Source organism: Cervus elaphus, chromosome 15, assembly GCF_910594005.1.
Source record: "Cervus elaphus chromosome 15, mCerEla1.1, whole genome shotgun sequence".
Taxonomy (NCBI): Eukaryota; Metazoa; Chordata; class Mammalia; order Artiodactyla; family Cervidae; genus Cervus; species Cervus elaphus.
In genome coordinates, this window is record NC_057829.1 from 40,168,393 (window position 1) to 40,191,306 (window position 22,914).

At 41.8% G+C, this 22,914-nt stretch overlaps 1 protein-coding gene across 4 annotated transcripts in view; it reads right to left on the reverse strand.

Moving 5' to 3' along the window:
* GRID1 (glutamate ionotropic receptor delta type subunit 1) overlaps nt 1-22,914 on the reverse strand; it is a 680,463-nt gene that overhangs the window by 171,033 nt on the left and 486,516 nt on the right. The gene's annotated exons all lie outside the window — the stretch shown is intronic.

Consider the following 22,914-nt stretch of genomic DNA (forward strand, 5'->3'; position numbering starts at 1 on the left):
TAGCCATGGACACTTCCTAGAGGAACCGCCTGCTCCCTGGAGATGAGGACAACTCTTAGAGGATGCCTTGTTTCCTGTCCTTGGTCCTCTTCAAATTCCCCTTCAGCCAGGCAGGTTGCTATTCCAGCTCCTCCCCTTTCTCATCAGGTAAAGTCAAGCCTGACCAGAGAAGATGAAGTCCTCCACTGACACCTAGCTGCCCTACCCAGCGTCCACCCAGGCCTGATAAACCCCTTCTACTTTAAGAGCCAAAACCCTTAAAACTTCCTGAGCCTCTCCTGCCTCCAGGAGAGCACCGCCTCTCACCAGGAATAAGTGCCAGGGTCAGACTCTCAGGCTGAGGTCCTGGGAGCTCCAGGGTAGAGACAGGAACTGGGGAGTCAAAGTTCATGGAAGTGGCACTATCTTCCCTCAATCCCTGGAATGATCTAAGGTTTGCCTCACCTTGATGCCTTTGCCCCATCCTCTCCTCTGCCTGCAACGTGGCTCCCTCGGTTCTTTATGCGGCATTCTTCCTCTCAACGTGCAGCTTTCAGTTTGTGTGTTACCTCCTCAGAAAGAACTCTGCAGGGGGAGTTGGAGGGAGCCCTACCAACAGCACTGTCCATTTCCATAAGAACCCCACCCATTCCCTTCTGAACAATCACTAAGACCTTCACTTACTATGTGTCCTTTCTATGGTCTAACTCCTGATATCCCCTCTCCAGCAGTGAACACAGTGGCTGAACCAGAGTAAGGTCAGTAAGGGCTTGTTGACTGATCACATGAATTTATTCCCTATTGAAAGGAAATGCGATTTGTTTCTAAACATCAATCATCCATGGGAAGATTTCTTCAGTCCTGAGTATCTGGGGAGGCTCATCTTCTTCTGGTGTACCTGGTTTATCTTTGCCTGAGGAAGCCCAGCACCTTGACCAGGACTTGTTCCCTTCTTCGCTGTAACCAGTAGGAGGCTCCCAAGCACATAAGGAGCATTGGAGCTGACCTCTGGCAACTTATCACATTCTTAGCAGATGAGTTGCTGAGCACCAACCACAGGAGCCTGGAGGGCTTTGGCTGTTTTACAGGCTTCATCCCATCAGGACTCACTTGGGAAACAGAACTGGGCTAGAGAATGTAGGATGGGAGGGGGAGTGAGTACATGCATTTTATAAACTCATCTTTCCACTGTCTTCAGCTTATATCCCTGCCCTCATTTTTCTCTTTGCCCTGATTTCCCCAATTTCTTGATTAGGGGTGGGGGGAAAAAAAACCCTTCAGTGGTGTATTAAGTATTTCTGTAAGCGGCAACTAATCCTTTTTTGGAATGAGGCAGGATATAAATAAATATAAATAAATAAGTTCCGTCATCCCCCAGGGTGCCCCACTCCACTAGGATTTAGGTCACCCATGTGTGTATTTGTGATCTATTTTCGAATTTTAGGATTCTGACTGTGTAAGCAGGAATCACAGGGCTGGCTCTGGGATAGAGACACCTGCCCAAGTTGCCAATCCATGGAGCCCTGCAGCTCAAGTGCAGTCTGAGAGTAGCTCAGAGGCCACGGGAAGATGACAGAGCTCCCATGGGGGAAATGGCAGCATGCCAGGTCTGGACAGTCCCATGAATCCATAGTAATTCTCAATAGTCACATCACTTCCTGGGCCTCAGCTCGAACTTAGTAGAAATGGAGGTTTTGGACAAAGAGCATCTCTGAGGATGAAAGGGCGATTTTGCAGAGCTCCTGGGGCATTGTCTGGGACAATGTATGGCCCCTGGTATCTCCAGCTCTTCCTGCTGTACATGTGGTCTTCAGATGCTGTGTTCTAGGCTCAGCCTCACCTGCTCTTGGCCACAGTTAAAGCAGAAGACGCTCTCAAGGTTCAGAACTGAATGAAGGGATAGAGCTGACTTCAGACTTGCCCATAAAGTAGATGACCCCCAAGGCACCCACATAATTCTGGGGCTTTGTGGCCAGGGTGAAAGAGGTGGAGAGCAGAGGTGCAGCAATACTCCAGGCTCCAGCCTCAGCTGGTCCTCAGCATCCCCACACTATGCACTGACCTCACAAAATGCAAACCTTCCCACTACCCTCAGAGCACAGTTCAAACACTCAACTGCAGGTATGAGGGTCTGGGTGATTTGGCCTCTGCTCTCTCCTGGTTCACCCACCCTGAAGAGCCCCAGTTCTTTGATGGCAGCACCCACCTTTCTCATGCTTTAGGGCATTCATATCCACCCCTCCCCCTGCAAGAAGCCCCGTCCCTTTTCCACTCCTTACCTTGACTCTGCTTCAGGCCTCAGCTTCGATGTTACTCTGTCTGGAAGCCTTTCTTGCTGCTGCCCCCAAGCCAGGCTGAGACCATTGCTGTGCTTCTCCTGTAACACCCTGTCCCCCGCAATCACAGCACTCAGGGCATCACTGGAAATGTCTACTGCGTGGGGTAAGGACCCGCCATCAGACTGGAGAGAGGGCCAAGTTATGTCTCCTTTTGTCCCCTAGCATTTCCCTAGCATCAGAGCTACCAGGAACTCAATAAATATAGATTGAGCAGAAGATGATCAAATGAGATGACACTCAGCCCTCCAAGCACCAGCAGTTTGTCACTAGGCAATTGTCCTCAGGGGACCTGGCTCTTTACCCAGGGCCCATCCCAGGTCTTAAAGAAGGGAAACTGGCAAGAAACAAACAAGGTCTACATCTGTAAGGAGACGTTAGGACAGAGAAATCACAGCCAGGATTCAGAGCTGGGCAGAAAGGAAGCTCTGTCATAGAGAATGGGCTAGATGGGCAGAGGTGGGGTGACGTGAAGAGGGTTCAAGCCCCATCAAGACAGAGAAGTAGGACACACTGGGTCACTGGCTCTGTATTTGATGCTATCCTGAGTCAGACCAGGAGCTGCCCAACATTGGGTAGCTCTTGGTTCAACCTGCTTTCTGGCTTGGCCAGGCACACCTGGGAATGGACACCATCTTGCTCAATAAATGGGCATCCAGACGCAGAGGACAGAGGTGGCTGCTAACACTCTGGGCTTTAAAAGAATCAGGTACCTTGTAATAGGAGCATTCATCTTGTCATTGCTCCTCATCAGCCCCCTCCTCTCTACCCCGACCCACTGCCCAGAACAAGCCCTCATCAGGGGCTGCACAGAGCTCTCTGGGATCCAGCTCCTGCTCTGTTAAGGAAGATTTCCAAGGTGCTAGCCACAGCCCAACACTGTGGGAAGCAGAGATGAGAAATTCACTGGTCTTCCTGAGGACCAGTGGCAATACAGTCTACTGTCACCCTTAATGTGCTCCCATTTTATTCCTGACTTTCCCCAAAACAACAACTTTACTCCCAGAGGCTCCAGTCCATAATGATCACAGCACACCTGTTTGGGGGTGACATCTGAGTGGGGAGGCAGATGCTAATGAGCCAGAACACAAGTGTCCCCGAGACAAGTGTCCCCAGTGTGGCAGGGAGCCCATGGAAGAAGTGAGTGACGTCCCAGAAAAGGTCAGGCCAGCCCCTATAAAGAGCAGAGGGTGGAGCAAGTGCATGGCCATGTGGTGGTCTTCAGTCAGGCCCCAGCCAGGAGAGATGACCCCAAAATGAGGTGAAGTAAAGGAGCTGAGGGCAGGCCTCCCCAAGTCCTGATGAAGATAATGTGACTCTCGAGGTGATTTTCAGGAAAAACCATTCACATTTGGAATCCTGAAAATTAAGACCAGGCACATACCCAGGACAGAGTGAATTTCAGACTCCATGAGAGCATCATTGAATCAGATGGAGGTCCAGGACCGCCCCACCTCCTCTCACCCCCAGTCCCAAATCCCCCCGTGCTTCCTCTAACAAGGAGCTAGCAGTCCTCAAAGACGGGTAACAACCAGAAAGGAAGCAAATAATGAATATATGAGCAGACTTCTACCAAAATGGAGGGAGGGAGGGAGGATCCGGCACGGGGGAAGAAAGGAACATCAGAAAGAGCAGATAAAGAAAACGTAAAATCCATCATAACGAATTATCTCTCAGGGAGAGAAAAAAAGAGAAAGATGAAGAGTTCAAACAAATATTCTCCCCAATCTCAAAGAAGTTACAGATAACATGGTCTCTCTAAGGGAAAAGAAAGCTGGGCAGTGAGACGAGAGTTCAAAGAAGAGATTATAAAACAACAAACAGATAAAAAGCAAACAGTGGAGCTGAAGAAAGAGAAGCCAGGAGACTCTGTTGAGGGGGCAGAGCAGGAGGGCTAGACAGGAGGGTCTGGCTCTTCAGCTTGGAGCAGGGAGCAGTAGTTGGAGGGGAGCGGAGAAGCCCCTGAGGCTGGGGCAGCAGACAAAGTCTCCGGGCAGGCAGAGGAGCAGCCCAAAGAGAAGTGCATTTTCAGGTGTGGGCATGACTAACGTTCTCTGTTCACCCCCTGCCAAACCAGGGAGCAGGGTGTTCCCCAAATCCTCCTTCTACAGGCCTGGGACTCCAGCCGCCCGGGAACCACTGCCCACCTCGCTGAACCATCACGTCCCCCCTGCCAGTGCCGCCACTGGGCCATCTGTCCTGTGAAGCTTCCAGCAGTGGCAGCGGCAGCGGGAGAAACGAGCTGTAGCTGTCACTTCTGAAATGCAGACAGCATCGTCCCCGTCTCTGGGTGATGCCACCACGGGACTCAGGGCCTCAAATGAATCTTGTATTGATATTTCCACCAGCGGAGGGAGCCCTGGCGAGGTGCCTTTCAATATTTTTTAAATGATTTTTTTCCTCTTGGCTCTACTTCATAATCAGTCATCAGACAGTGGAAGCCAAAATTCTCTTTCTTGCTGAAATGATTTGTTCGCTGGCAGGATGCAAGGTTTATGACCCTGGAATCCAGCTCACGAACCAAGCTGAGCATCATGGAAAGCCTCCGGCCCCTAGTCCCCCTCTGCTATCTTCACAGAACCGGCTGAAGAAAGCGACTGCTGCAACTCTGTCTGAGCACCCAGGTTCACAGGGCAGGTTCAAAGCAGGGCCGTTCCAGGCTTTCCCAAAGGAGCTTGTCTTCTTCCCCATGAAGCTGACGCCCTCCTGATACCCCAATGGGACAATGGAAACAATACCCCAGGGTTCTACACGGAGAGCCACAGGGATCCTGGGTCTAATCCCCTTTCCAGCAAAACTATAGCAGAGCACAAGCCTCAGGAAAGAGCGGACCAGAAGAACAGAAGTGACGGAAACCCTCACCTATCAGAAAGACACCAGGAAGGATGATGCCTGGTGTCTGATTTAGTCAGATGCCTCATCAGGGCTCTGGCATACCTGTCCCACCCCACTCCCACCCAAAGCAGGCATCCAGCAGGTAAGAGAACTAGCCATGGACACTGGTGGATCAAGCTGGTCAGGTCTCTGGGGGCCCAGCCACAGTACTCCCACAAACTCCAGGACTGTCAACATGGTCCTTTCTTATTATTAGTATCACCCTTAAACAAAACAATTGTTCATGGATCATAGGCCTGATGCCCTGAGTCTACAATGGAGGAAATCTGTATCCATATCTCTAGGGAGATGGAAGCCCAACATACCCAGAATTGGCCTTCAACATGCACTGAACCTGGGGTCCCACAAATGGAGTACATGCATCCCGTCCTGGACTCCAAGGCCATCAGGCCACCAAGCATGACCTGACACAGTCTGGATCCAAATACACATCGATTATGACAAAAGAAAAGCACTGTCTCATGTCCTTTGTGTGGTGTGGTCTTAAATCTGTCCCCATCTTTATGACTAAGGTTTTAGGAACTCCTGAATATTTCAGAATCTGGAAGAGGCTCAGAATTACAGAAACCTAGAATGGGAAGGAACGTAGGAGGTCAGCTCATCAAAAATCTCACTGAGAACAGAAACCCACTCAATTTTATCTAGACTCTGCTTGAATACCCTCAAGGATGGGGCAGTCATTACCTACCCAGACAGCCTATGTTATCTTCTGACAGCTCTGTTAGAAATTTACTTTCAGTGCAGGCTGTCTTCCTATAATCTCTCCCTTCTGGAATGGTACAGAGCACACCCCATTCCTCTATATGACATACTGTCCTAGGACCACTTCTAGGGTCATATGTGCTTTTAGAAGATAAGTCCTCAATTATCAATGGTATCTAGTCATCCCAAGACAGCCTCAAACCCCATCTCCTTCTTATAATTCTTTCAAGTCCTTCAATCTTTTCCAAGCCTCCCTGCCAGGGCCTTGGTCTATACTCTCAACATCTCACTCCTAAACTATTTCAATGGTCTCTTTACCAGCCTCCATGCCTCCCATCTCTCTTCCTTTCAACCCCCCATCACATGGGATTATCCTCCTTAAAAGAACATAACTATGCCATCATCTCTTCTAACAGCCTTTGGTGGTTCTCCATTGCCTTTGGACATATCCCACATCCTTCAGTAGGGGTTTTCATAATGAATAACTAGCTATTCTATAACATGGATAACATGTACCTATATAGAACTCAGAGGATATGCCAGGCAAAGCCTATGATATCTCATTTAAGCCTTTAAGTTCCACTTCAATCCTCATTTGGGTTTCCCTGGTGGCTCAGGCTGGTAAAAAAAAAAACTCGCCTGCAATGCAGACCTGGGTTTGATCCCTGGGTTGAGATGATCCCCTGGAGAAGGGAACAGCTACCCACTCCAGGATTCTGACCTGGAGAATTCCATGCACTATATAGTCCATGGGGTCACAAAGAGTCACACATGACTGAGTGACTCATTTTCTATCCCCATTTAAAAAAAAGGCCTTTATCAAGTCTTGATGTAGCTTTCTCATGATTAAATGTCTGGCGAGTGCCAGATGTTAGATCCCAACATTTCTTGCAAAGATGCCCACTTGCTGTACTTCAGCACCTGAGGATGGGTTTTGGCAATCTTTCCAGTACTGTCTTCCGTCTTTCTTCCTCTCTCGAGAGGTTCTGTGATCTGGCTACACTATACCCACTGCCTCAAGTAGAAGCATCTATTGGCAGTTCTTTACATACATCTTTGGGCCACACACTCTAGGGATGTGGCCGGGCTTCCCTGATGGAAATCCTTAGCCAGCAACACACTTGGCAGTCCTGTCCATCCAGTGGCTCAGGTGACCTCTCCTCACTCATGTACCAAGACTAATCATTTTCTCTTCTAGTGTCTCTTACCCCAGGTACTGTCATCTGCTGGGCCCTGAGTGTTGTCTGTCACCATTATGGATGTTAAGCCCTTGGAAACACATCTATATAGTATTTATAACTTTAGTCACAGAGTCTAGCACAAGCCTGGAAGATAGTCAGTCAAGATGTGAATGAAGGAATCAAGTCCTGCTCTTGGACCACCAGCTGTCACATGCAGTCCTCCAACCTCTACTGTGCAAGGCCTCACCTTTCAGCACACTCAGTATGCTTATTTTTATTAATGTATGCAATGGATAACATGTCCTGGATATCCCACAAATGGTAGCTATTACTGATATTGTAAAGAAAAAGTTCCAGGCAAATAATGAAGAGTCTATGAAAAAATATAAGCACCATGAGAGTGGGGAGAGTCCATAGAATAAGGGAAAATTCACTGGTCTTTTAGGTTAAATGATTTCACCCAGCATTTTCTAAAGTGAATTCTTTCAAGTACTCCTCAAATAGTATGAGGTCCTGTAAGGAATAACATCAACAAAAACAACATATAAAGTCCTGTGGTCAACGAACTTTGGAAGAAAAAAATGGAGACAATAAAAATGAAACATTTCTTTACTACAAACTTTTAAGATGTTAATAAGTGCTGTGAATGATCATAAGATACATATAACCTTTCCCATGCTTAGTTTTCCCCAGGGCTCTTCCTTTGGGGAGAATCTCCTTCAAGTATGGCTGCTCACAACACATTTTTGGAAAAGCCAAATTAATCTTGCTGTCAGGACAGGTGTTTCAATTGATTGTTTGAAGGCTGTAGATTTTCCCCTGCTGAGGTTATTTGGTAGCCTTTACCAGCCTGCCATGATGATTTAAATATCAACTCTGTCACCCATCATTTTAGCTAGTTAATATGATCAGTAACCTAATCATTTACATGATTTATAATATCATAGGAACAAAACAAGCAGGCTTTTTCTATTGCTGAGACTGAATCTCTGTGCATCAGTGCTTACAGAGAAAACATGTGTCAGGCTGCCAATGTTTTCAAGATCAGGCTCCAAATAAAGTCAATAATGAGTTTCATAAGTGTATTTCTAACCATGTCTCTACATGACAGCCAATGACATGAAACCAAAAATACTGGATGAAATGGGTCTCCATGGAGAAAAGCAATTCTCGACAGAGGAAGCTCATCTGATGCCAGCTTTATATCAGATTATAAATATTAGAGTGTCCAAAGGACTGACGGGTTGAATAGCTTTCAGGTAATCTACTAAAAGGGCTTCCCTCATAGCTCGGTTGTTAAAGAATCTGCCTGCAATGCAGGAGACCCGGGTTTGATCCCTAGGTTGGGAAGATCCCCTGGAGAAGGAAATGGCAACCCACTCCAGTATTCTTGCCTGGAGAATCCTATGGACAGAGGAGACTGGCAGGCTACAGTCCAAAGAGGGTCGAAAGAGTCAGACACAACTTAGTAACTAAACCACCAATCTACTAAAAGTATTGTTTCTCTCAAGCTACCTTTCATGGGGACTGAGCACAGGCAAGTTCAAAGTTTTACCTCTAAGCAAGTACCTGGGGTGCAGCCAGTACTCACCACTGGGTGCTCACAGAGCCATGTGCAATGAAAGCAAGGTCTTATCTCCTGCTCAGCCTACTGTCATCATGAGACAACACAGCCATGCCCCTGAGGTCAAAGGCTCATGGAGAAGTATAAAGCTGCCATGCTTCCAAATGATTGCTTTCCCTGCCCCCAAAGACACAGCAAACTCAATGTGGATTATTTACCAAACTCTTGCACTGTTTACCTAAATCTTTGCTTTAAAATGGCAGATGGTACATTTCCCCCAAAATTCTAACTAAAATATTTATGAAAACACAGAAATGACTTTTTAAAAATCGAAGAAGAAAGATGAAGACAATGTGGCAACCACACTACTGCAAATATTGGGGGAATTTCCATTTAATATAAGGTTGATGGTTACGGATTGAGAAATATAACTGCCTATGTTTTCTGGCAAAAGACAGGACAACCTGGCCCTTTTGAATAGCATAAGCATGTATTCTAACATCATCCTTCCCTTCCCTGCTTTCTCTTGAAATTGGCACCCAGGGTCTAAGCTAACCTGAAGAGTGCACAGCAATTCCATGAGCATAAGCTTTCTGTTCCTGGGCAGCTAGCAAAGTTCTCCATCGTCCCAAAAATATGACAGCTACGGTTCCTAGAAGGAGATCTGCAGAACATCAGTCTTACAAGATGAATCTCAAAGAGCCACATCCAGCTCCATCTTGAGTTATAGAACCATCAAAAGCTCAGAAAGGACATTCAGTAAAGAATCCTTTATGGTTCTGTTTCATTATTTCTTAAATGCATTTGAATACATGGCACTTTTATTTTTCACTTAGTGTGAAAAATACACACATGTGGAAGAACTACACACATTTGGAAGAACTACCCTTCCCTAAAACATATTTTCAGAAGATGTTCTAAATCCATTTAGGGAAATGTTTCCAGAGAACAACAGAGCAAGAAGTGGAGAAGTGTGGGGACAGGTAAGGATACACTGAATTCTGGGAAATGTAATCCCTCCCAGCAAAGCACGCTTAGATGAGACAGATTCAGAGAGAGGCTCAACACCCTATGATGGGAACTGCAGTTGCTTGCTGAATCTCTTCAGAGTGTCAGAGAAAGCGACATAGACAGAACAATGTACAGTGTGGTAAACAACACCTGCAAAATAATTGAGGACTTTTTTTTTTAAATGAAACTTACAAAGAACTAAAAGAAAACAGATTAAGATGAAAGTCACAGGAAGAGACAAAAAGGTAACAAGCTGAGCTTGAGGCATTTGGTGAGTTAAGGAAGGAAGGGTTGCCCATAAAACCAAACTTCTAATCCCAAAGTCCACACAAAGAGAAGACTGAATTGGTGAAGTGGTGCTCCCTTCCCCAGCTATATGAGTGAAATGACAGAAATATCAAGAACTAAGATGAAATGTGTGGAGAGGACCAAGGGTGGGGAGCAAGGATAGAATTACAGATGATTCTTAGAAAATACATACACAAACCTGCAAACACACAAAAAACTTTAACACAACCAAAGGAAGACACAAATCAAGAAATATTTTTTGAATTTTAGAAGAATTCATTATAAATTAAAGGGACTTACAATATTGAAATATTATTTCAAATCTAAATATTTTCTGGTAAATCTAAATATTGTCTGGTAAAATAGATATTTTTCTTGAACAAGGAGTACATATTACAACAAATTCTTACAGAAAAATAATGATGTTGATTAAAATCAGATTGACTTCAGATTTTTCCTTCCTTATAACTAAAAACAAAGAAAAAGGAATAAATGTCTTCAGCTTACGTAATAACACAAGAAAAGTGGTTTTGAGGTTAAAAATGGCATTGCCAGATATAAAGGCCCAGAAATTAATAAAAAGTGATATAGTTGAAATAATTGCATAAATTCATAATCCAGCAGATTGGAAAAATAGCATGAATATAAAATCCAGCCAACTGAAAGAGATAACAGAGTTCAGAAACCAAGACAGGCAAATCATACTACAAAGGCAATGATGCTGAACACTGAAATAATTTAAGCACATAGTTCATATGCGTTAATTCCAATTTTTGGATTTCTGATAATTAAATATCTCTCAAAAGTAGGAAGATTATCAAGAAGCAATACTTAGTTCCCTTGTTTGGAACATAAGAATGAAAAATACAGATCAGTAATAGAGCATCCCAGTCCACACTGGATACAACAGGAAAGCAGAGGAGGGGCACAAAGGAAGAAATAGACAAAAATCAGTCTTTGGGTGAGGCTTGGCAGAGGAGAAAATAAATGAGATAACTGCAGAAAAACTTTTTAAGACTTAAGACTTCAAGAAAGATAAATTACATTGGTTTGAAAGTGCCACAGGATGAGACACAGGGAAATAAGAAAATTGACATTATAATGAAATTTTAAAATATCCTAAACAAAGAAAAAACTTGCAGTTGCCTGAGAGGAAGAGCCAATGACCCATCACAGCCATTCGACATCAGACTTCATAATAGCAACAGTGAGTTCACGAGACACTGAAGTCATGTTTTTTTAAGGTGTTTGAAGCAAAGGTACATTAAACCTGGAATTTTATATCCAGCCAAATTGCCTTTCCAGTGTCATAAAATAATTGTCAGACATAGAACGCTTCATTAGACTTGTCACACAAAGGCCCTTTTTAAAAAGATTTTGTGAGAAAGTACTCAAAAAAAGGAAGAAAGTAGATGTTGTAGGAGATTCCTGAAGTGGGGTGAAAAAAATATCTGTTAAGGTTCCTTCTGTCTTGAAAAGGCTACAAGCGTCCCCCAAAAGGGAAAGCAAAGTAAATCCACAACTAACCAAACAAAATTCCAGAAAATAGCAAGACGATGTGAGTGATGGTAGATGTTAATGATACAGAGCAGCTACACTTGTTATCATTTGAAAAAGGCAAAAAATGTTTTTAAAAGGAAGAAAAAGTTGGATAACTTAAATTTTCAAATCATAGAAAAATTCAAATTTCTTAATGTTGGTGCTTAGCTGCTTAGTACTGTCCAACTCTTTGCAACCCATTGGACTGTAGCCCACGAGGCTCTTCTGTCCATAGGATTTTTCAGGCAAAAATACTGGAGTGTGTTGCCATTTCCTTCTCCAGGGTATCTCCCCAACCCAGGGATCAAACCTGCATCTCTTGTATTCCTGCCCTGGCAGGATTCTTTACCACTTAACCACCTAAATAACTCAGAGATCATAGAAAAATTCATAGTGGGTATTTCAAAACAACCTAGAACTAAGTAATTAATACAACCACCAGATATCAAAGTTTACAGAATGCAGCAAAAGTAGTAATTTGTGGAATATGTATAGCTTCTAATTCTTATATTAGAAGAGAAGACCTAAAAATTTAGAAAAAAGATAATAATAATTCCAAATACATATAAGAAAGGAGATAGTAAAGATAAGACAAATCAACAAAAGATTTGTTTATTTAAAAAGTAATCATATACAACTATTTGTCAGGCATTGCTCTAAGTCTTTTATAATTAGTAACTCAACTAGACATCATAACAACCATACCACAATGGCAAAGGTGCAAACCAAAAGACAAAGAGTTAAAATGATTTATACAAGAGCATGTGGCTAGCAATTGCTGCAGCCGGGATTTGGTTACAAAGACTGAGCTTCTTTGCTTTGTTAAAATGGAAAGAATCAAACAGAGATTAAGCTATTTGTTTAAAAAAAGAATAACAAAATGGAAAGATTTCTGGGATTATTGATTTTTCAAGAAAGAGAGAAGTTTATGACTAAATAACATTATTAATGAAAAAGTGATATAATTACCAATATGGAAGAGATTAAAAATGTAAGAGAATATTAATAATTCCTCTATGCCAGTAACTTTTAAAAGTTAAAAAGGATACTGGTTAAAACTAATATATAAATGGCTTAAGAAGAAATAATATATAAAAATTCCTATAGCTTTTAAATAAATTTTAGAACAGTAGTTTGTACATTTATTAATCCCAAACTCCCAATCTATCCCTGCCACACTTTTCCCCACTTTGGTTACCATAAATCTGTACACACTACTATATTTAAAATAGAAAACTAACAAGGACCTACTGTATAGCACAGGGAACTCTGCTCAATATTCTCTAATAACCTAAATGGAGAAGAATTTGAAAAAGAATAGACATATGTATATGTATAACTGAACCACTTTGCTGTGCCCCCGAAACTAACACATTGTTAATCAACTATGCTCCAATATAAAATAATTTTTCAATTTAAAAATAAAAAATAAAATAGTAGTTAAATTTTGTGCACAGATAAGTTCTTGACAGCTTCACATGCAATTTCCAGTAAATTTATAAAGAATGGGTCTTTTTAGAAATTAAAAGAAGAAGAAGAAGACCCTAACTCATGACCCACTCTAATTCTGATGCCCAAAGAAACAAAACAAACAAAAAAATACATGAAGCATGAAATTTTACTGAACCATTTCATTTATAAATATAGATGCAAAATGTTCAGGCAAAAATATTTAAAACAAACTCTGAACAACTATTACAACAGCATTTAAACTAAATTAAATACATTAATAGAGAAAATCCATCTTCACCTCACAGTGGCAGAAAAAGCTTTTCATTATACTCAATATCTATTCATGATGAAAATCATGATATAATAGAATAGGAGGAAAGTTTTTTAATCTGATAAAAGGTATCCACAAAGTGCACTTAATAAACATAATCCTAAATGGGGAAATAGTAAAGCAATTACTTTAAAATCAGAAAGATGAAAGGATGATCACCAATATTAAATCTATTCAACATGATACCAGAGGTTCGAGTGTATACAATAAGAAAAAGTCGGGGGGGCGGGTGGAGATCTAAAGATTTTAAAGAGAAAAAGAATCACTGTTTCAGATTAGATTTATGTGTATATAAAACAAAGATGATCTTGAGAAGAATCTTTAGCTATGAGATGAATTTAGCAAAGTAAGTGAGTGAAAAATCTATTTAATATAAAGTCAATTGTATGTCTGTGTACCAAATAATTAGAAAAAACATCTTTAAAGAACAACATTTAAAATAACAACATAGCAGATAAATCTAACAAAATATGTGAAAGATCTATACTGAGAAAATTATAGAAATTCCCTAAAGTCATTAAAGAACTTTAAAAAGTGAACAGTTAACTCATGAACAAGAAAAGACACACATAATAAGGTAAAGATACTAATTTTCCCAAATTGATCTATATGAGCAAAGAAATGCTGAGCAAAATTTCCCTAGCAGTATTTCCCCTCAAACTTGGAAGACTAAAGAACTAAGAACAGCTAAGGCATTTCTGAAGAAGAATTGGGAGACAGGACCAAACTTAAAAGATAGTATATTTTATACATTTATTAATTAAGCCACAGAAATTATAATAGTTTAGTATTGGTACTGGGATCAGTCAGTTGACCAACATGTTAGGATAGAGAACCCAGAAACAGATCCACACATCTCTATGGAAATTTGCTGTGGAGATGAGGAAGCATCATAAATCATTAGGAAAAGTACTGTTCAATAAATAGAAGATAAATGGTTGGTTATCAATAACTCTTAAAAAATGAAATTAAAATCCCTCAAATAAAATCCAAATAAAATCTCTCAAAAAATAAAGTACAGTAAAGCACCTTTACAGACACACACATACAAAATACCCAATGGAAAATGTTAAAGGACGTTTTCAGGCTACTGGAAAGAATTATCACATGGAAATGTGGAACTAACAGATCTTTATTAGCATGGAGAAAATTGTAAATATAGAATAGATTTTAAATGTTTGTTGTTTTCAAAATATATCTGAATGTGTAAAACACAATTACTAGCCATAAACTGTGTTTTTAAAACACAAGTAAAGAAGAGTGATTGAGTGGGAGGAGCCAAGATGGCGGAGGAGTAGGACGGGGAGACCACTTTCTCTCCTACAAATTCATCAAAAGAATAACTGAACGCAGAGCAAACTTCGCAAAACAACTTCGCAAAACAACTTCGGATCGCTAGCTGAGGTCATCAGGCGCCCAGAAAAGCAGCCCATTGTCTTCGAAAGGAGGTAGGACAAAATATAAAAGATAAAAAGTGAGACAAAAGAGCTAAGGACGGAGATCCGGAGATCCGTCCCGGGAGCTCTTAGGCGGCATTGCTTGGGGTAGGGTCCGGGCCGAGTGCCCTGAGGACAATCGGAGGGAACTTCTGTGAGTTGCCAACTTGAACTGTGGGAGACCAAAAGAGAGAGAGTAAATTAACCGGCCCGAACACACTGCCGGCCGTTCGCAGAACAAGGAGACCGAGAGGGTCCAGAGAGGAGCTCCCAGGCTGCTGACCGGCCCAGCCCCGCCGGAGGCAGGAGGCAGGGGGGAGGGGAAGGTCGCGGCGAGACACAGGGCGCAGGCACCCGACCGGCGCGGGCGGGGACTGGGGCTGGGGACGCGGAGGGCGGAAGGCGCGCGCGCCCGACTGGCGCAAGCGGAAACTGAGACTGGGTCCGCGGAAGGGAGTGGGCGCGCCACAGCTGGGTAGAGTGCGCCCACCAAGCCCCTGGCTGCCTGGACCGCTCTGACGGGGAGGGCACAGAGAGCAGGCGCAGCTTTTCCTTCCGCGCTTTTGTGGAACACCCGAGGGCTGGAGCCTCGCGCAGCGCGGGGCGCGCTCCATATAGAACAGCCGGGAGCCTGAGCAGCACAGACAGAGAAAGCAGCGTCAGCCCCCCCCCGGCAGCCCCAGCCCATCCGCGCGGCGCAAGCCTGTCCCCACGGCGCCAGCCACTCCCTGCAGCGCAAGCCCCTCCCTGCCCCGCAAGCCCCTCCCTGCCCCGCAGAGCGACGGAGCTAGCTACCTGGGTGAGAGTCCACCTCCGCCTGCCTGTGTCAGGGCGGAAATGAGGCTCTGAAGAGACCGGCAAACAGAAGCCAAATAAACAAAGGGAACCGCTTCAGAAGGGACTGGTGCAACAGATTAAAATCCCTCTGGGAAACGCTGACTACACCGGAGGGGCCTGTAGATATCGAGAAGCGTAAGCTGGAACGAGGAGCTATCTGAAACTGAGCCGAACCCACACTGACCGCAACAGCTCCAGAGAAACTCCTAGATATAATTTTACTTTTTTCTCTTTTTTTTTTTTAATTTTTTTTTATTTTTTTTCTTTTTTTGTTTTTTTTCTTTTTTCTTTCTTCTATTTTATTTTCCTTTAAAATCCCCTATTACTCCCCCATTACTCCTTAACTTTCATTTCCACAGACTTTTACGATTTTTTAATTAGGGGGGGGAAAAAAATTTTTTTTTTCTTTCTTTTTTTTTTTTTCTTTTTCTTTCTTTTCTTTTTTTCTTTTTTTTCTTTCCTTTTTCTCTTCTATTTTCTATTTTTCTTTTTCTCTTATTTCTTTTAAAGTCCTCTAGTACTCCTCTACTACTCCTTAATTTTCATTTTCAATACACTATAACCTTACAAAAAAAAAAAAAAAAAGAAGAGAAGCCCTATTTTTAAACCGAAGATTATTCTCTCCCAATCTTGACTCTCTGTTTTCTACCTCAGAACACCTCTATTTCCTCCTTTCCCCTTCTCTTCCCAATCCAATTCTGTGAATCCTTGTAGGTGACTGGGCTACGGAGAACACTCTGGGAACAGACAGCTGCGTAGATCTGTCTCTCTCCTCTTGAGTCCCCCTTTTTCTCCTCCTGTTCATCTCTATCTCCCTCCTCCCTCTCCTCTTCTTCATGTAACTCTGTGAACCTCTCTGGGTGTCCCTAATGGGGGAGAATCTTTTAGCCATTAACCTAGAAGTTTTCTTATCAGGGCTGTATAGTTGGAGAAGTCCTGAGACTACAGGAAGAATAAAACTGAAATCCAGAGGCAGGAGACTTAAGCCCAAAACCTGAGAACACCAGAAAACTCCTGACTACATGGAAACTTTAAGTAATAAGTGACCGTCCAAAAGCCTCCATACCTACACTGAAACCAACCACCACCCAAGAGCCAATAAGTTTTAGAGCAAGACATACCACGCAAATTCTCCAGCAACGCAGGAACATAGCCCTGAACATCAACATACAGGCTGCCCAAGGACACACCTAACACATAGACCCATCTCAAAACTCATTACTGGGCACTCCATTGCTCTCCAAAGAGAAGAAATCAAGTTCCACGCACCAGAACACTGACGCAAGCTCCCCTAACCAGGAAATCTTGACAAGCCAATTGTCTAACCCCACCCACTGGGTTAATCCTCAACAATAAAAAGGAACCACAGACCTCCAGAATACAGAAAGCCCACTCCAGACACAGCAATCTAAACAAGATGAAAAGGCAGAGAAATACCCAACAGGTAAAGGAACATGAAAAATGCCCACCAAGTCAAACAAAAGAGGAGGAGATAGGGAATCTACCTGAAAAAGAATTTAGAATAATGATAATAAAAATGATCCAAAATCTTGAAAACAAAATGGAGTTACAGATAAATAGCCTGGAAACAAAGATTGAAAAGATTCAAGAACTGTTTAATAAAGACCTAGAAGAAATAAAAAAGAGTCAAATTAAAAATGAATAATGCAATGAATGAGATCAAAAACACTTTGGAGGGAACCAAGAGTAGAATAACGGAGGCAGAAGATAGGATAAGTGAGGTAGAAGATAAAATGGTGGAAATAAATGAAGCAGAGAGGAAAAAAGAAAAAAGGATCAAAAGAAATGAGGACAACCTCAGGGACCTCTGGGACACTGTGAAACGCCCCAACATTCGAATCATAGGAGTCCCAGAAGAAGAAGACAAAAAGAAAGGCCATGAGAAAATACTCGAGGAGATAATAGCTGAAAACTTCCCTAAAATGGGGAAGGAAATAGCCACCCAAATCCAAGAAACCCAGAGAGTCCCAAACAGGATAAACCCAAGGCGAAACACCCCAAGACACATATTAATCAAATTAACAAAGATCAAACACAACAAATATTAAAAGCAGCAAGGGAGAAACAACAAATAACACACAAAGGGATTCCCATAAGGATAACAGCTGATCTATCAATAGAAACCCTCCAGGCCAGAAGGGAATGGCAGGACGTACTGAAAGTAATGAAAGAGAATAACCTACAACCTAGATTACTGTATCCAGCAAGGATCTCATTCAGATATGAAGGAGAATTCAAAAGCTTTACAGATAAGCAAAAGCTGAGAGAATTCAGCACCACCAAACCAGCTCTTCAACAAATGCTAAAGGATCTTCTCTAGACAGGAAATACAGAAAGGTTTTATAAACGTGAACCCAAAACAACAAAGTAAATGGCAACGGGACCACACCTATCAATAATTACCCTAAATGTAAATGGGTTGAATGCCCCAACCAAAAGACAAAGATTGGCTGAATGGATACAAAAACAAGACCCCTATATATGCTGTCTACAAGAGACCCACCTCAAAACAAGAGACACATACAGACTGAAACTGAAGGGCTGGAAAAAAATATTTCATGCAAACGGAGACCAAAAGAAAGCAGGAGTCGCAATACTCATATCAGATAAAATAGACTTTCAAATAAAGGATGTGAAAAGAGACAAAGAAGGACACTACATAATGATCAAAGGATCAATCAAAGAAGAAGATATAACAATTATAAATATATATGCACCCAACATAGGAGCACCGCAATATGTACGGCAAACGCTAACGAGTATGAAAGAGGAAATTAATAGTAACACAATAATAGTGGGAGACTTTAATACCCCACTCACAACTATGGATAGATCAACTAAACAGAAAATTAACAAGGAAACACAAACCTTAAATGACACAATGGACCAGCTAGACCTAATTGATATCTATAGGACATTTCACCCCAAAACAATCAACTTCACCTTTTTCTCAAGTGCACACGGAACCTTCTCCAGAATAGATCACATCCTGGGCCATAAATCTGGTCTTGGAAAATTCAAAAAAATTGAAATCATTCCAGTCATCTTTTCTGACCACAGTGCAGTAAGATTAGATCTCAATTACAGGAAAAAAATTGTTAAAACTTCAAACATATGGAGGCTAAATAACACGCTTCTGAATAACCAACAAATCATAGAAGAAATCAAAAAAGAAATCAAAATATGTATAGAAATGAATGAAAATGAACACACAACAACTCAAAACCTATGGGACACTGTAAAAGCAGTGTTAAGGGGAAGGTTCATAGCATTACAGGCTTACATCAAGAAACAAGAAAAAAGCCAAATAAATAACCTAACTCTACACCTAAAGCAATTAGAGAAGGAAGAAATGAAGAACCCCAGAGTTAGCAGAAGGAAAGAAATCTTAAAAATCAGGGCAGAAATAAATGCAAAAGAAACTAAAGAGACCATAGCAAAAATCAACAAAGCTAAAAGCTGGTTTTTTGAAAAAATAAACAAAATTGACAAACCATTAGCAAGACTCATTAAGAAACAAAGAGAGAAAAACCAAATTAACAAAATTAGAAATGAAAATGGAGAGATCACAACAGACAACACTGAAATACAAAGGATCATAAGAGACTACTACCAGCAGCTCTATGCCAATAAAATGGACAACTTGGATGAAATGGACAAATTCTTAGAAAAGTATAACTTTCCAAAACTGAACCAGGAAGAAATAGAAGATCTTAACAGACCCATCACAAGCAAGGAAATCGAAACTGTCATCAAAAATCTTCCAGCAAACAAAAGCCCAGGACCAGATGGCTTCACAGCTGAATTCTACCAAAAATTTAGAGAAGAGCTAACACCTATCTTACTCAAACTCTTCCAGAAAATTGCAGATGAAGGTAAGCTTCCAAACTCATTCTATGAGGCCACCATCACCCTAATTCCAAAACCAGACAAAGATGCCACAAAAAAAGAAAACTACAGGCCAATATCACTGATGAACATAGATGCAAAAATCCTTAACAAAATTCTAGCAAACAGAATCCAACAACATATTAAAAAAATCATACACCATGACCAAGTGGGCTTTATCCCAGGAATGCAAGGATTCTTTAATATCCGCAAATCAATCAATGTAATACACCACATTAACAAATTGAAAGATAAAAACCATATGATTATCTCAATAGATGCAGAGAAAGCCTTTGACAAAATTCAACACTCATTTATGATTAAAACTCTCCAAAAAGCAGGAATAGAAGGAACATACCTCAACATAATAAAAGCTATATATGACAAACCCACAGCAAGCATCACCCTCAATGGTGAAAAATTGAAGGCATTTCTCCTGAAATCAGGAACAAGACAAGGGTGCCCACTCTCACCACTACTATTCAACATAGTGTTGGAAGTTCTGGCCACAGCAATCAGAGCAGACAAAGAAGTAAAAGGAATCCAGATAGGAAAAGAAGAAGTGAAACTCTCACTGTTTGCAGATGACATGATCCTCTATATAGAAGACCCTAAAGACTCTACCAGAAAATTACTAGAGCTAATCAATGAATATAGTAAAGTTGCAGGATATAAAATTAACACACAGAAATCCCTTGCATTCCTATATACTAACAATGAAAAAACAGAAAGAGAAATTAAGGAAACAATACCATTCACCATTGCAACAAAAAGAATAAAATACTTAGGAGTATATCTACCTAAAGAAACAAAGGACCTATACATAGAAAACTATAAAACACTGATGAAAGAAATCAAAGAGGACACAAACAGATGGAGAAACATACTGTGTTCCTGGATTGGAAGAATCAATATTGTCAAAATGGCTATTCTATCCAAAGCAATCTATAGATTCAATGCAATCCCCATCAAGCTACCAACGGTATTTTTCACAGAACTAGAACAAATAATTTCACAATTTGTATGGAAATACAAAAAACCTCGAATAGCCAAAATAATCTTGAGAAAGAAGAATGGAACGGGAGGAATCAACCTGCCTGACTTCAGACTCTACTACAAAGCCACAGTCATCAAGACAGTATGGTACTGGCACAAAGACAGAAATATAGATCAATGGAACAGAATAGAAAGCCCAGAGATAAATCCACGAACCTATGGACACCTTATCTTTGACAAAGGAGGCAAGGATATACAATGGAAAAAAGACAACCTCTTTAACAAGTGGTGCTGGGAAAACTGGTCAACCACTTGTAAAAGAATGAAACTAGAACACTTTCTAACACCATACACAAAAATAAACTCAAAATGGATTAAAGATCTAAATGTAAGACCAGAAACTATAAAACTCCTAGAGGAGAACATAGGCAAAACACTCTCCGACATAAATCACAGCAAGATCCTCTATGACCCACCTCCCAGAATATTGGAAATAAAAGCAAAACTAAACAAATGGGACCTAATGAAACTTAAAAGCTTTTGCACTACAAAGGAAACTATAAGCAAGGTGAAAAGACAGCCCTCAGATTGGGAGAAAATAATAGCAAATGAAGAAACAGACAAAGGATTAATCTCAAAAATATACAAGCAACTCCTGAAGCTCAATTCCAGAAAAATAAATGACCCAATCAAAAAATGGGCCAGAGAACTAAACAGACATTTCTCCAAAGAAGACATACAGATGGCTAACAAACACATGAAAAGATGCTCAACATCACTCATTATCAGAGAAATGCAAATCAAAACCACAATGAGGTACCATTACACGCCAGTCAGGATGGCTGCTATCCAAAAGTCTACAAGCAATAAATGCTGGAGAGGGTGTGGAGAAAAGGGAACCCTCTTACACTGTTGGTGGGAATGCAAACTAGTACAGCCGCTATGGAAAACAGTGTGGAGATTCCTTAAAAAACTGGAAATAGAACTGCCATATGACCCAGCAATCCCACTTCTGGGCATACACACTGAGGAAACCAGATCTGAAAGAGACACGTGCACCCCAATGTTCATCGCAGCACTGTTTATAATAGCCAGGACATGGAAGCAACTTAGATGCCCATCAGCAGATGAATGGATAAGGAAGCTGTGGTACATATACACCATGGAATATTACTCAGCCATTAAAAAGAATTAATTTGAACCAGTCCTAATGAGATGGATGAAGCTGGAGCCCATTATACAGAGTGAAGTAAGCCAGAAAGATAAAGAACATTACAGCATACTAACACATATATATGGAATTTAGAAAGGTGATAACGATAACCCTATATGCAAAACAGAAAAAGAGACACAGAAATACAGAGCAGACTTTTGAACTTTGTGGGAGAATGTGAGGGTGGGATATTTCAAAAGAACAGCATGTATACTATCTATGGTGAAACAGGTCACCAGCCCAGGTGGGATGCATGAGACAAGTGCTCGGGCCTGGTGCACTGGGAAGACCCAGAGGAATCGGGTGGAGAGGGAGGTGGGAGGGGGGATCGGGATTGGGAATACATGTAAATCCATGGCTGATTCATATCAATGTATGACAAAACCCACTGGAAAAAAAAAACAAGTCAAAAAAAAAAAAAAAAAACTATAGTCCACCTAGAGGGATGGGATGGGGGAGGGGGAAGCTTCAGAGGCTTGGGATATATGTAGACATGTCTGATATATGTTGTACAGCCGAACTTAACATTGTAAAGCAATTATACTCCAATAAAAAAAATACTTTAAAAAAAAAATAAAACACAAGTAAAGAGATCAGGTTCAAGATAGTGGAGTAAAAGGATGTGCACTCATCTCCTCCTGTGAGAGCACCAAAATTGCAACAACCATTGACAGGAGGATGCTGGAAACCATCAAAAAAAGATACCCCATGTCCAAAAACAAAGAAGAAGCTGCAGAGAGATGGTAGGAGGGGCACAATCACGATAAAATCAAATCCCATACCCGGCAGGTGGCTGATCCACAGACTGGAGGACAATAATACCAAAGCAGTTCTCGCATTATTGTGAAGGTTCTGAATCCCACACCATGCTTCTCAGTTTGGTGATATGACAAAGGGACTGGGAATCCCCTGGGAATCTGGCCTGGAGGGCAAGCAAGATTTGATTATAGGCCTTTCAGAGGACTGAGGGAAACAGAGACTGCAGTTTTGGAGAGCACAAACAAAATTTTGCATGCAAAAGACCCAGAGGAGAGGAGACCCCACAGGAAACTGAACCAAAACAACCTGCTAGTGTTGGAGGGCCTCCAGTGGAGGTGTGGGTTAGCATGGAGTCACCACTGGGACAGGGCCACTGGAAGGTCCCCCTCGGCATAAACCCTCTTGGCGTTCACCATTAAACCTACCACAGAGCCCACAGACCTCAGGGCTGGGTCTCCTCAGGCCAGACAACTACCATGAAGGGAA